Genomic DNA, 14,525 nt, shown 5'->3' on the forward strand with positions numbered 1-14,525 from the left:
AATTGCTGCTTGATTAGGTTGTTCTGTAATGTGGACAGCCTTTTCAATCGTAAGGTTTTTTAAAGATCTTTTTTAAAGAGACTTGTCTGAGCTTTGCCTGTGAGTTTTTCTTCGTATTTCTTTGTCTCACCATGCTATTTACTTTTGCAGATGAGAAAAGAAGCAGTGAGGACAGACTGATGGAGAATGGCAGATATGAGTTATCATGTGGGCAACATGTGATCACTGGACAATGAGATGGATGCGCTAACCTGCCCCTAGACCACAATCAAGAGAACCATCACGACTCTTTTGTGTGTGTCACAGAGACATTTTACAATGAAAACACTCTGGAGCCCATTATTACCATCAGCATTTTTCACATGGTTCTGGAGGACAGGAATAAATCCCAGCGTGGCAAGGAAGAGGCGGAGGGCTTGCCGTGTTTATTCACAACAAATGGTGTCGGCCCTGGTCAGATTACTGCGATGGAATGTTTCTGCTGCGCAGATGTTGAACTGTTAGCAGTGGGTCCATGCTCCATGGGTGTTTTCGCATGCCATCTTGGTTGTTAACCCATGTGATGCCATCCAATCTGTTACTGTGGGACAGAATGTGCACCCAAGTTCTTTCTTTTTAAACTTTAGGGAGTTGACTGGGGAGTCATTTGAAACTGGAAAAGACTGTTCCCTTCAATGTATAATACAAAATTCTTTGTATTATCTATAAGTTCCACAGTCTTGAGCATGTGTTATAGAGGTATTTCTCTTCAGGGACTCTGATCCTAAATCATCCATTAATGTCAAAGTCATCTTATGAGACCTTTAGGAGAAACTGCTTAAATGATCTGAAGTCTGAGTTCTGCTGTGTATAGTGTGCCCTTTGCTGGTAATACTAAAACAGAGTTTTTCCTCTTTTAGTATATCCTAGTTATTGTAGTCACACATGCAGAAGACTGGCCAAAGCCCAGAGCTACTCTTGCCACATAGAGGTCACAGAGTTGACCCAGTTCTCCCTGTATCTGGGTTCATTCCCTCAAAAACTGGTACGCAGGGCATAACAAACAAAGAAAACAATGCCAAGACCTTACATCTCTTTCTTACGTCTTACATTTCTGACACAGGGATAAATGTGTCCCCAAAAAAAGTAAAAATAGGTCTGTCGCTATAAGTCCACTGCTGTTGTTATAAGCTGCCGTATGTATTAGGTAAATACAAAGCAAGATTAATGTCAATCTTGCTTTGTGCACACAATATGGGGATCTTGTTCTATGACATTGTGACAAATGTACAGACATAACATTATGACCACCTTTCCCTATGGGGTTGGTACCCCTTTTGCTGCCAAAACAGTCCTGACCCGTCGAGGCATGGACTCCACTAGGCCCCTGAAGGTGTGTTGTTGTATCTGGCGCCAAGATGTAGCAGCTCATTTAAGTCATGTAAGTTGGACCTCCATAGGTCGGACTTGTTTGTCCAGCACATCCCACTGATGCTCAATTGGACTGGGAATGTGGAGGCCAAGCCAACACCTCAAACTCGTGTGTTCCTCAAACCATTCCTGAACCATTTTTGCTTTGTGGCAGGGTGCACACTCCTGCAGAAAGAGGCCCATCAGGGAATAATGTTTCCATGTAAGAGCATGGTCTGCAGCAATGCTATGGTAGGTGGTACGTGTCAACGTAACATCCACATAAATGGCAGGACCCAAGGTTTTAGGGAGCACATTGTCCAAAGCATCACGCTGCCTCCGCCGGCTTGCCTTGTGTGTTCCCAAGGTAAGCGACGCACATGCACCCAGCCATCCTCATGATGTACAAGAAAACGTGACTCATCAGACTAGGCTACCTTCTTCCATTGCTCCATGGTCCAGTTCTGATGCTCACGTGCTCAAAGTTGCACCTTTTGGGGATAGACAGGGGTCAGTATGAGCACTGAGACTGGTCTGGTGCTATGCAGCCCCATGTGTGATGAACTACAATACACTGTGTTCTGACACCTTTCTATCAGAACCAGCATTGACTTCTTCAGCAATTTGAGCAACAGTAACTCATCTGTGTGACCGGACCACAAGGGTCAGCAATTCGCTCCCTACATGCATCAGTGAGCCTTGGCCCCCCATGGCCCTGTCCCTGGTTCACCACTGTTCCTTCCTTGGACCACTTTTGATGGATATTGACCAATGCAGACCGAGAACCCCCCACAAGAGCTGCAGTTTTGGAGACGCTCTGACCCAGTCATCTAGCCATCACAGTTTGGCCCTTGACTCGCTCAAATCCTTACGCTTGCCCATTTTTCCTGCTTCTAATACATCCATTTTAGTGCCTATTATATCCTGCCTACTAACAGGTGCCACGATGAAGACATAATCAGTGTTATTCACTTCGCCTGCCAGTGGTCATAATGTTTCAACTTCAGTGCTTAAGTGAGTTAACAGTGGACAATGTGGAAGTAGAGGTTCATAGGACACAATGTTTATAAAGCACCACAAACTGTGCCCTTTTATTAAGTTTGTCACCTTATATTTAATATCCTCCTACCCACGCTGTTACATCTCATTCCAAATTCATGACACATGCAACTTTAAAAAGGCAATCGCTGCTCTTGAAGGTAGGTAGTTAGATATGTTACACTGTCTATATTAATTTGGAAATCTTGAGACATTCACTATTCAGATTATTTTTTACTTATCGTTCCCATGATCAAGAAATTACTAAGTTAAAAATAAGAAATGACTCACCTCATCGGCGTGTGACTTATGTAATGGCAGAGTTTATGACTGATCCACAGTGACTTAGTCATGTAGGATGATGCACAAAACTGTTTATGCTCCTAACAGTACAAAACCAGAATTAACATCTCATATAAGTATGTCAATGCCTTATGTAATATATATGGAAACGGCAAAGTTGCAACTTACATTGACTGTATGTCTATTTTGATTAAATAAAGTGTTTTTGAGAAACACTGTGATGCCACTGTGAACATGACCTTTCAGTCTTTGGATATAAAGTGTTGTCATTTTATCGTTTTATCCCAGTAGGAGACCACCGTGTGAAATGTTGTCATAATCGGAGCATGATTTGTTGAGTTTAAGACAAAATTGTGTTCTGTGAGGTGGCATTGACCTCAGATGTTTGTCTGTTTACATTATCTGTAAGTCCAACTGGATGTTTGTGCCAAATTTGAAAAACTTCTTTAAAGGCTTTCTGAAGTCACAGTTTATACCCATAAATGTGTCTTAATAAGCCACAGTGACCTGAACTTTTAACCACCAAATCCTTACCTTTGTTAATAATCTGAAGAAATTACATCAAGGTGTTCCTGAGAAATGGCATTGACGGGAATGGCTCCGATCGTCAGATGGAGAGACGGATGTTTGCAATACGAAAATGTAATGTCTCCAGTCGTAGGTGTTGCTGAAGTGGAGGCATAATAAAACAGTAAAAGTATGGGATAGGCTATATATCAGCTATTCGGTCTTGAGAGAAATCCAGTGGTTATATTGCGTCTATTTGAACACTATACAATCATGTGGCATTCATTCTAAACGTAATTGACTGAAGCAATGTAATTGATGGAGCTCCTTGTGGTGCGAGTTTCCAGCTCAGTTGAAAGTTTCACCTGTTACCCGTCAAGAGTTTCCCCAGACCTTTTTTTATTACCATAGCCGTCAAAGCTTACATCTCTATCAGTGGTGACTTTCTATCTCGGTCAAGCTGACAAAAACTGGCCCAAGACCAGAACTAATCTTGTCACAGAGATGTCAGAGAGATGACCCAGTTCTGCGAGTTTCTGGGTTCATTCCCTCTGTCAGAAACTGGGATGCAGGGAAAAACTTGTCAAAGAGACGCTCATGGTGATAAACAACAATGAGCAATGTCACCGCCTTACATCTTTCTTTGACACCAAGACTCTGATCACTGTGTGTACAGTGAAAGTGTCACCAAATAAAGTACAAGAGAGAGTTACCGTCTCACTCTTTGATTTCATGGGAGCCACAAAATGCCTGCTGCAGCACTGATCCATCTGGATTAAAACCAGTGTAATCCATATTTATACAGGGACCACCGGAGCACACTATCTCTCTACCAGCCCACAATGTCCTTTCTCCTGAGAGCACAAAAGGACACTGCTCTTAAGCAATTTTATTTATGTAATTTACATGCAAGTTAATGGCACTGACACTTGTTCAGGAACACACATTGCTCGAGTATCAAACCTGCCACACTTTGGTAATAAGCCAGACTCTACAGGCAGCTGGGCCATCCACACAAGATAACTGTAACTGAATAATTATCGCTCACAGTTTTGAATATTCGCGTTAGTGTTTCCGGCTCATCCCTGCCGTGCCTTCCATGTACGATGCCAAACTCTTAGGGGAGACATTCAAGGCTAATGAAAATGGATGAAAGAAGAAAGGCAGGAGGAAAGATAAAGTCCATATAGTAGCCGTTATGAATTCCAATGTCATCTCCCATGAGGCTCCGGCAACTTTTTTCCCTCTCTCCACATTTTCTCCTTGATTGTTTCACATCCCTCTGCGTTCTTTTCCAAAGTTGAGTTGGAGCTAGCTGCTGCTTACGCTTACTAGGCAAAATTATGTATCCTCCCATGCTCTGTATGTATGCATGGAAGAGGATTTCTTTTCCGATTTCAGCCCACCGTCGTAGACCTTTCCCCAACATTCTCTTTCTCCCTTTGCCATTGTAATTTACCCCAAAAAACAAGTTGAGGCAGCAACTAATGTTCTCTCTCTCTCTGTCTCTGGCCCTCTCTCTAGATCTCCAGGGAGAGCAGTGTGTGAGAATTAGGTCTCTCAGCAGACGTGTTGTGGGTATTTTTGCTCCGACAGTTTGAGGCTACAGCAAGCAGAGAGAGATAGCGGAAGAGGTGGTAGGCTAGTAAATTGTACGCTTGTGTGTCTGTGTCTGAGAGGGAGCAAGAGAGAGAGAAAGAGAGAGAGAGAGAGAGAGAATGCTTCTGGAGAGGACGCCATCTGGCCATAGGCTCAAAAAGTCACCCAGCATGACTGCTAGAAGACAAACAGATCACGCATGAAAGGAGTATACAGGATCACACATGCATGAATGCTCACACACATACACATGCAAAATAATCGGGGGTAATTGTCTCTAAAGGTCACTGATCTGTTTGAGGTCAGATCTGTGCAGGATGTTCCAGAGGGATGGACCTGCTTATGAGGGCTTTACTGAGATATAAATCAGGAAACTTTCAGTACTGTTGTACTTACAGTAGTTGTAGTGTCGCATTGTCAGACGGCAAAATAGTTTCTGATTGAAGTTTCTGCAGTAACAAATTCAGAATACGTTGGTGGATAGACAGTGGTATAGGTCACTGATCTTGTGGCAGAGGTAAGTTGGTGATAGATGTCTGGTACCACAGCAAAGTATCCCAGGGAAATACAATACAATTAAACTCTGTATCAATGATTTTGTTTGTTTACGTAATAAAGTACAAAGAATCAGGACTTGGATGTCAAGGTTGTGAATAAGCTTTGGTAAATACGTCAATCCTAGCGAATCTTTCCCTACCCCTAATCAAATATTGTTTTTCTCTTACCTCAGCCATAGTTTAGTTCCGGTAAGCATGATCACAATGCCAGTAATAAGCATAAAACACTTTGAATGTAATTTTGGGTGTTGCAGAATTATCAAGTATACCGGTCTTGTTTTCTACAGACAGGGGTATTTTTTTGATTTTTTTGTCACCTAAGCATCCATCCATCCATCCATCCATCCATCCATTACCCATAATCGTTCATTCTAAGGAGGACTGCAGGAAGCTGGAACCAGTCCGAGCTGGCACTGGGTAAGCCCTAGACAGGCAGGTCGCAAGTCCATTGTGACAAACAACCATTACGACTCACATTTCAACCAAAGGCCAGTTTAGAAATCGCCAAATAACCTGACATGCATGTCTTTGGACATTTGGAGGACCAGGAGAAAAAACACACAAGCACAGGGACAACATGCAAACTCCACATAAAAATGCTCCAGCTGGTCGGCACCTTCAGACACTGCCCCTTCTTGTTGTGAGGTGACAGGACATTGACTGTTTCAGTTTAACCTTTCCTAATATTAGTTACATTAATCTAGTCTGCAAGGAATCAGATTCTTGGATTAACAACAGCCGATACCTAAACCATGACTCATTTAGGGTTAGCGGTGACAAAACCATGCAAATGTATGTACCTTGGACATTATGACCACCTTCCTAATATTGTGTAGGTCTCCCTTGTGCCTCCAAAACAGTTGTGACTCATCAGAGAATGGACATGGGCCTTCTGAGGGTGTCCTGTGGTGTCTGGTAACAGAATGTTGTTAGTGGGGGCCTTTGGGTGCTATGAGTTGAGGGGAGGGGCCTCTGTGGATCATCCCACAGATACTTGATCAGTTTGGGACCTAGTGAATTTGGAGGCCAGGTCAACACCTTGTGCTGTTCTTCATGTCTTTTGAGTTGTTCCTGAACTGTTTTGTGTGTGTGTGTCTGTGTCAGGCTGCATCCTGCTGGGGATGGCTGCTGCCATCAAGGAGTGTCATTGCTATGTTTCCCATTGGATCCCAGAATATCGGATTGTCACAAGATGGTCGATGTTATTTACTTTTCCTGTCAGTGGTTTTAATGTTGTGGCTGATCGGTATATACCACCGTGCAAGTGTGCAATTGTCCGTGTGGAGGGACATGCTTCACATTCACTGTATCTAGGGACATGGGACTGATGAAATTCAGTGATGAGGCAGACAGGACAGTGTTCCCATTAAATTGCTATATTTAATTTTCTAATTATACAAGCAGCTAACAATAAACATTGTATTATAAAAGGTACCATTCCTGTGGTCTCTTGCTGTGTGGTGTAATGAGCACTGAGTTTTATGACTACAAGCTCCGATGGTATCTCATTTCATAGCAAAGACACTATAGCCTGTCCTCACAATGCAATGTTCTCATGAGACAACGGCTGCTACGCCGACTTCCTCTCTTTCAATGTCAGATAGTGTGTTTGTGTATGCACTTCTACCATTTTTATGAGGACTTGTTATGAAACTCTTTTTATGGAAAATTGAGGCATTTTTTTTTTCCTCCCACCCTTTCACAGAACCATTTAAAAGTTAAGACCTGATCTAGGGTCAGGGTTAGTGTTAGGTTGAGGATGGAGTAGGCTGTCCAGGCGGTGTCTGTTTTATATTTGGATGCTCTTTTGTTCTGAAGTTCATTCGCACTGTTGGGCCGATCACCCAGACGTGACCACATTAAAGTGCTGCTCAGCGGCCAACAGACACACACACATGCCGAGTTCATAAACTTAGGAAGAATTCAACAGAGCAAACCCCAGTGTGACATTTACCTTATTTTGTGGCCCAGTACATTTGCAGTGACTAATCCTGTGAGATTATGCTCACACAAAGGAAACTTATAATGCTTGATATCAAAAGAAGCACATGGGGTTCAGCTCAATTTCCACAAAAAAAAAAAAAAAAAAAAAAAATCTGTAGGGTTCCATGGGGATGGAAAAAAAAGAAGAAAAAAGTCTTCAGCAGTGCTGAAAATGAGCGTTGCTCAAAATGAATGCAAACCCAAATTGATCTTCTCATAGAATGTGTTTCTGTGCCGCTGATTGTTCCAAGTCAAAGTTCTCCCCAGCCACTGCTCTTAAAGCCTGGGCCAGGGTAGATTCTCACACTGGAAACACACTGAAATTTCAAACAAGGCCAGGCTCTGAACTACAAAGAAAACTTTAAGAGTGGAGCCACTGATTTCTTTTTTTTTTTTTCTCTTGACACAATCTCCTTATCTAGAGCTTCATGCTATAGGCTGTCAGTCAGCGACCTTATACATTCCTCCTAATATATTCAGTGAACGTACAATCCGTTGAATATTATGAAAGAAATCTCACATTAGACAGTTTGTCATATTTCTTTTCGGGGTAGGTGCTTTGATTAAAGCCCTGTGTATCATGCATACATGATGGCACATTTGTGTTGCTGTTGGGCATGTGGACAGATCCATGATACAGTTATCTGTCAGACTAATAGAGAATCTCCAGTTGGTGCTTTCTGTCAAGTAAGTAATGTTTATAAGAGGACAAAATATTCCTGTTCCTGTTGAGAAATGTAGGACATGTTCTCAATTCACAAAAGCTGAGTATTTTAAATCTTTGTGTGACTGAATCAGTTTTTGTTGGTCTGTATCAGTATAAGCCTAACTCCGTCAGACGGGCAGTCATTCTGACAGGCTCATGGGCAGAGAGCGACAGACATAAAAGCAAGCAAAAAAAAGGGTGGCAGGCCATCACGTAGAGAGAGACTGGCAGGCAGGTGGTCTGGTGGGCTGGCAGCCAGGTGAGGATGTAAGTGGACATCAAGAAAGTCAGGCCAGTGACATATTGGTCCCACCGACTCCGGAGCAGTCAGGCAGACTGACAGGAGGGGAGACGGATAGATGGACAGACCGATAGATTGGGAATTATTTGACTGTGCCTTCTCCCACCCCTTGTCGTCCACAAAGGACTTAGCCAGGTGGCACGAGGTGAGTCACTGAAACCCACCCCGACAAGCAGAGAGGCGGCAGGAAAGTTTAAAAAGGTGACGCATGAATTGGAGGGAAAGTTTGTCATGGAGACCAAACTTTTGTTTAACCTTGATACATTGAGTACAGAGAAATAGTGCTTGGGATGTTAGGCTTATAGCTTGCACGCTAAAATGAACATTTTGAGCTTCAATGCCACCCTTCTACAGGAATGTCTCCACTGAAAACAGATTTAAATCTTTGTCTACTGCAAAAAAAAATTAAAAATCTTGTACTGATTACCATGATTAGCATCTCGTGAACGCATGTGGCAAGGGTTTGAATTTATCAGACGTTTGTGTGAATGTCCCACATTCCAGCTTTAAATAAAAAGCGTACGTGCCTCTGCTGGATGGACCGCACCGTACATCTGTCAGTCTCTTTTTCTTCAAGTTGCAGCTGTGGTTGAGCAGCCATTTCCCAGTGTGCTATGTGCGACCCGTCTGTAACAGAGTTGTCACTGATGTCCCTTTATCACGCAGTGATGACCTTAAAATGTCACCGACGACCAAGTTGAGTTTAACGCCTGTTGCCATGTCCAGACAACCCAGTCTGTGCTTTTCCGTTCCCTTTTTAAATCAGAGTTACAGCGGCACAGCTTTTCTGGTTTTCTAGTCCCGCTAATTTTGATTAGACCCTCAGGTCGACCCATTCTTGTGCTTTCTGATCCAGTGCCTCTGTCTGCAGGATGGCGTTCTTTGGCAGCGGCCTCCAAAACCAATCCAAATAACCTTTACAAACATCACTGTCTGGTGTGCCCGCTATATGCCACCTTTCACCTAACCCTACCGAGGCAAAGCTCAGACAGTTTTAATGACGTTACAGATGAGCACAAAACAAAAGCAAAATCTCAGCATCCTTTCTCTAAATGGTAGCTCTCCCTCCTTTTTTTTAGCCTCTTCCATTCTTTTCACTTCAGAGAAATGCAATTTCATTTGGCATGATACTTGTCAAACCTAAACTGATAATTTATTACTTTTTTTTCTTTCTTTTTCTTTATTTTTTTTTGCTGTGTCAGCCAAAGTGCCAATTCTGTCGAGTGATCTCATTAGCCCTGATCTGTAAAAGTTACGTCTTCTTCACGGTGACAAACTCCGGCCAGCCCATGTCCTGTGAGCCGGATGAAGGGTTTGTAGTGGCCTTATGTCAGTCTGTCTGACAGTGGCTGACAGGCTGAAGGAGTGAATGATGGCTTTTCATGAAGAAGAATGGCAGCTTTATAGACCACCAGCTGCTTCCAGACACTCTTCTATAACCACCATCCGCTCTGTGTGAGTGTGCGTGCGTGTGTGCACACAATACCCTTGCGTGTACTGACAAAGGCTTACTGTACGTGCATGTGCGTCACCAGTGAAGGAAGAGTTCAGATAAACAGACGAAGCAAATGCACCGTATCACGCAGACGCTTATCTGTAATTGAGACGTTCCGAAGACTCCAGATACATTCAGATATTAATTTTAACCTTTGGTTTGTAATGACAAGTTATCTGGACGCAGGATATGATCTGAGATTCTGCTGGTGAATACAATGACGTGCCAGTTTATTAGGTCTTCAAGTGAAAACGAATGCATGCTAATAGAACGGCCCTGCGCAAAATCTTGATGAAGGAGGCTGCGGTTTCTGGTACAAATGAATTGTATTGTGTTGTTGTTGACAACCCTATTTTAGTCAGTGGGCTAGGCCTAAATAACAGAAACAGCTTTCCAAAAACCTTTCCATCCTCCGAAAGGATCAGACAGTTGAATTACCACATAAAGTGAACCTTATAACAGTCCTTAAAGGCGGACTTAGTGCAGGACTGTTGTATTAGATTGAATTCGGTTTCACTTCTGTACCTATTGTTTTGGCAGTCTACATTTATAACAGGAGGGTGTCCTGAGCTCCACAATGCGACATTTAGGGAGATGACACCAGTCCTCATTCATTTATTTTCTATATGATCCCCAGGGCTCAATCACACAGAATATATTAACCCACCACAGCCTGTATTAATCCACCACATCCTATATTAATCCACCATGACATGTGAAGAGGTCAGTTTTAGCAGGGGTTAAAGGTTCTCATGGCTAACACCAACACAAACATAATCCGGAGACATAAAAGTCAGTAAAAGCCATTTTTATAAAATTTGGAGAAAAGAAAACGAGCTAACTGCCGTCAGAGGACGCTGCTTATTGTGAAGGATCTCCTGAGGAATGCACATTTAAAAGTGCTGCTACCATGGGTGGAAAGTTGAGGAAAAAGAACCTGTGTTAAAATCACGGACACCGGGGCGTCACTTAATGATGTCTCACCGTGGATTGTGCCACGATCAGGCTGTGCCTCGTAAGCACTGCAAGATTTAGAAGGATAAGAGACGAGGTTTCAACTTTCCGCTGCTCTCCTTGCAGAGCTGGAAGAGCTGGAGGTGGTGGTGGTGGTGGTGGTGGTGGCGTCAGAGTCGTGCTTGTGAGGCTCTGGCTCGCCTCAGCTGGTTGCGCTCACAACACGGGCTTGTGTTGCCCGCTGGAGGCGAGGCGGGGGAAGACAACGCAAACGGGAGAGGGGAGATGAAGCGTTCCGTATCCCCCTGTCTCTCTCCCCTCCCTGCTTGCTGGAGATAGTCGCGGCCACCCTCTTCGCCTCCACAGCGGCGGCGAGAGGAGGCATTGGCAGGGTGAGGAGTGCCAACTCCACATTTTTGCGCCTCAACTACAGCCCCAGTAAATTACACCAAAAGGATCGGGTATCATTATGATTATTATTAGATGAAGCTCAATAAAGAGGAGAGAGAGAGAGAGGGGGGAAGATGCGTCTTTCGTCCAGACTGTCATCCACAGGTCTGCTTGTCTCACCCTCCCCGCACGGCGCGCTCCCTAACTCTTATTTATTTTTTTATTTTTATCAAAGCGCGCCCCCGCTGCGAAAGCCAGAGCGCTCCTCACTCTTTCCTCTCCTCACTTCGCTTCCTCTCCTCCTCTCGACAGCATCCAGGCATCCAGAACTATAGCGCAACCGTCCCCATCGCTCGTTTTTCTACCCTCCTCCTCTTTCTCTCACCGCCAGATCTCCCCTCTCTCTCTCTCTCTCTCTCTCTCTCTCTCTCTCTCTCTGCGTCTCTCATCCCTTCGCCGCCCTCCCCTCCACCCTCCACTCCCCCACAGCTCGGTCCCTCACTCCTCTGACGCACGACGGGGAAACAGACCCGAGGAAGGAAAGAAGAAGAAAAAAAAAAAGAGGAAAAAAAAAGCAGCAGCTGACCCAGCCGCCGTCGATATGATCCACAGACTCTTGCCGTTGCAGCGCCGGACAGAAGCGAGGTTCTGAAGCCCGGAGGAAGAAAACACTCACCCGGTCTACGGTGCTGTTTGAGCGCACGCCCGGGAGGCGGCGGAGGAGAAGAAGAAGGAGGAGGAGGAAAGGGGTGGAAGAGGAAGTGGACGGGCACAAGTCGAGGACTTGCATTTTAAGCAAACTGCTTTGGAGAAAAAAAAGGGGGGGGTGGTAGACGAGAAAGAAGGGGAGAGAGTCAGAGTCAACGAAGAGTGAGAGTGGGAGAGAGATTGCATTCCTATCACGTCTTCATTTCTCCTCTCTTTAGCCTCAGCCACTGAGAGAGGGTGAGAGAAGAAGGAGGGAGAGAGAGAGAGAGAGAGAGAGAGAGAGAGCGAGAGAGAGAGATATCTAACAAGATTCAAACTAGTGGTCTTTTTTTTCCCGATGCTTTCCAATTGCAGACCGAAACTAAGGTGAGTGGTTATAGGCTGTTTCACTCTGATATCATACGGGGAAGCCGTATGCAGATGTGTGCATGGATGTGCGCGTTTTTCTGTCCTTACTGGTGTCTGCATAGTCATGGACTTCAAAAGGGGGACAGCGAGCACCCATAGATCGAGGATAACGGATCTTGAGGATCCAGTCGACTGATCAATAGCCGTTTGTTCTTTATACACCATTTTCCTGCCAATGTCACGACGGAAGGCTCCTGCATTATGCTTGGCAAGAATCTCAGTAAGCGCTCTGTGCTCTGCATCAACAGCAAGGTTATTTTGGGGTAAAATTCACCAAACCAGATGGGGATTCTCGACTGCTTCTTGCTAGGCTGGAACTTGTTAAATATCACAACCTCTCTTAGTTCAGCTTACTTTGATGCACGCTGAAGGTTTACATCTTTTAACAGATCGATTTCCAATCGCCACGCAGGATGAGCAGCACTTTTAATTCATCCGTGGCTCATTCACATGCGCATCTCTTCCTCGTCCCCTCCTCAGTGCCCTGCTCTCTCTTTCCATCCCCACCGCTCTGTTTCCCTCCCTCTGTTTGTCTCTAACGGCTCGGTCATCCTCCTCATGTCTCGTTCTCTCCCTCGCAGCCCGGCATCGGACGGCGAGCGGGACGCACCGGGCGACGACAGGACACATCGCAGGAGGATATGTGAAGTTGGAATCCCACTAAACTAAGTACGTATACCAGCCGGTTTGATACACCCCCGAGGGAATGTAACCTGGCACGCAGCGTTTACAGTTTCTTTAAATATCGTTATTGCTTTTATGAAATTGCATCTGCGCTTTTTTGAACATGGAAGCGGAATCGATATATCCTGGAGGATTACGCACGGACAGGGGAAATTAAAACACTGAATTTTTCAGCAGTGAGATACGTGCGCAGGGATTTTTGATATTTTTTTTAATTTTTCTCGTACGCCTTTTTGGGAATTACAATGTATTTTCATTTATTTTTTTTACTTCTTTTCTTTTCCTGGCGCTGGGCTTTTGATTTCAGCACCACGGACAGCGGCTCTGCTCCGGCAGACTCTCCCAGCGCATCTGCGATGGATTTTCCAACACCTTCTTTCGAACGGACGGCGATGTGTTTGCATAAAAACTCACAGCCTAGGGAAAAGGCTATATATGAATTAGTTTGTGTGTGTGCGTGTGTGTGAGAGAGAGAGAGAGAGAAAGAGAAAGACAGAGAGAGAAAGAGAGAGTGAGGGAGGGAGAGATTTTGCACATTACACCATGGAGATGCTGAACGGACTCCGATCAGCCTGTCCTTTTTTATTTTTCACCATTAGCATTGCTCTTACTTTCTGAACATGGGTAATTTCTTTAAACGTTGATATCATTTGTTTCTAGTCTGATTTATGCAAACACTGCCTCACATGCGCTTCTCGGAGTAGCAGCAGCAGCAGCAGCAGCACCAGCAGCTTATTCGCCCACTGCGCTTTCCACTTGCGCCCTTGCGCCTCCAATCCTCAGATGGCATCGCGGGTTGGGAGAGCCAGGAGAAGTTGCGATGATTTAATTCTTCGGGGTGGGTGAAACGATGGTTTCGATTCCAGTGAATAAGTCGACAGCTCCACTGTTCAGTGGGTTTGCACGTGGGGCTTTTAACCCAAGAAAGAAACCCTGCGTTTCTCTGCACATCGGAATCACTGGACCCAAGGGACTTTTTTCCTTCCTCGCTTGTTTTTTTTTTTGGAATATAATTGACTTCCTTACGCTGATCGGTTCTGGCCCTGCATTGTCTGCAGCCTTAACGACACTGTTTACGTTGCTTTTAGGCCTACGCATTTGTTGTTATATTTACATGAGTCACAGATGGGAATTTAAACACAGGTTAAGATTCATTTCAACGACAAAGCTGCTCAGACAATGCACATATCCGGGCCACTCCAGTCCTTTCCCTGCATTAGCCCTCCCGTGCACCTATTCTAATATCCACCGATCTTCTCTGGGCTCTCATTTAACGAAAGAGAGATTGAGGTCCCTGTTATGTAATAAATACAGCAGGGGGATGGTGTCTCCTCTCCGCTAACCTCACCCGCCTACTGTTGCCTTCATTTATTCACGGGATAAGCATCTCTGAGGTGATTTATTGCGACCTTACCGGCATATCTGCCCCATAATAAATGGCATTCCTGCCTATGTAGTGAAGTTAACTGTCTGAGTGCGGAGCTTTGTTTGTGCTGCTGGGTA

This window comes from Chelon labrosus (genome assembly GCF_963514085.1).
Source record: "Chelon labrosus genome assembly, chromosome: 13".
NCBI classification, from domain to species: domain Eukaryota; kingdom Metazoa; phylum Chordata; class Actinopteri; order Mugiliformes; family Mugilidae; genus Chelon; species Chelon labrosus.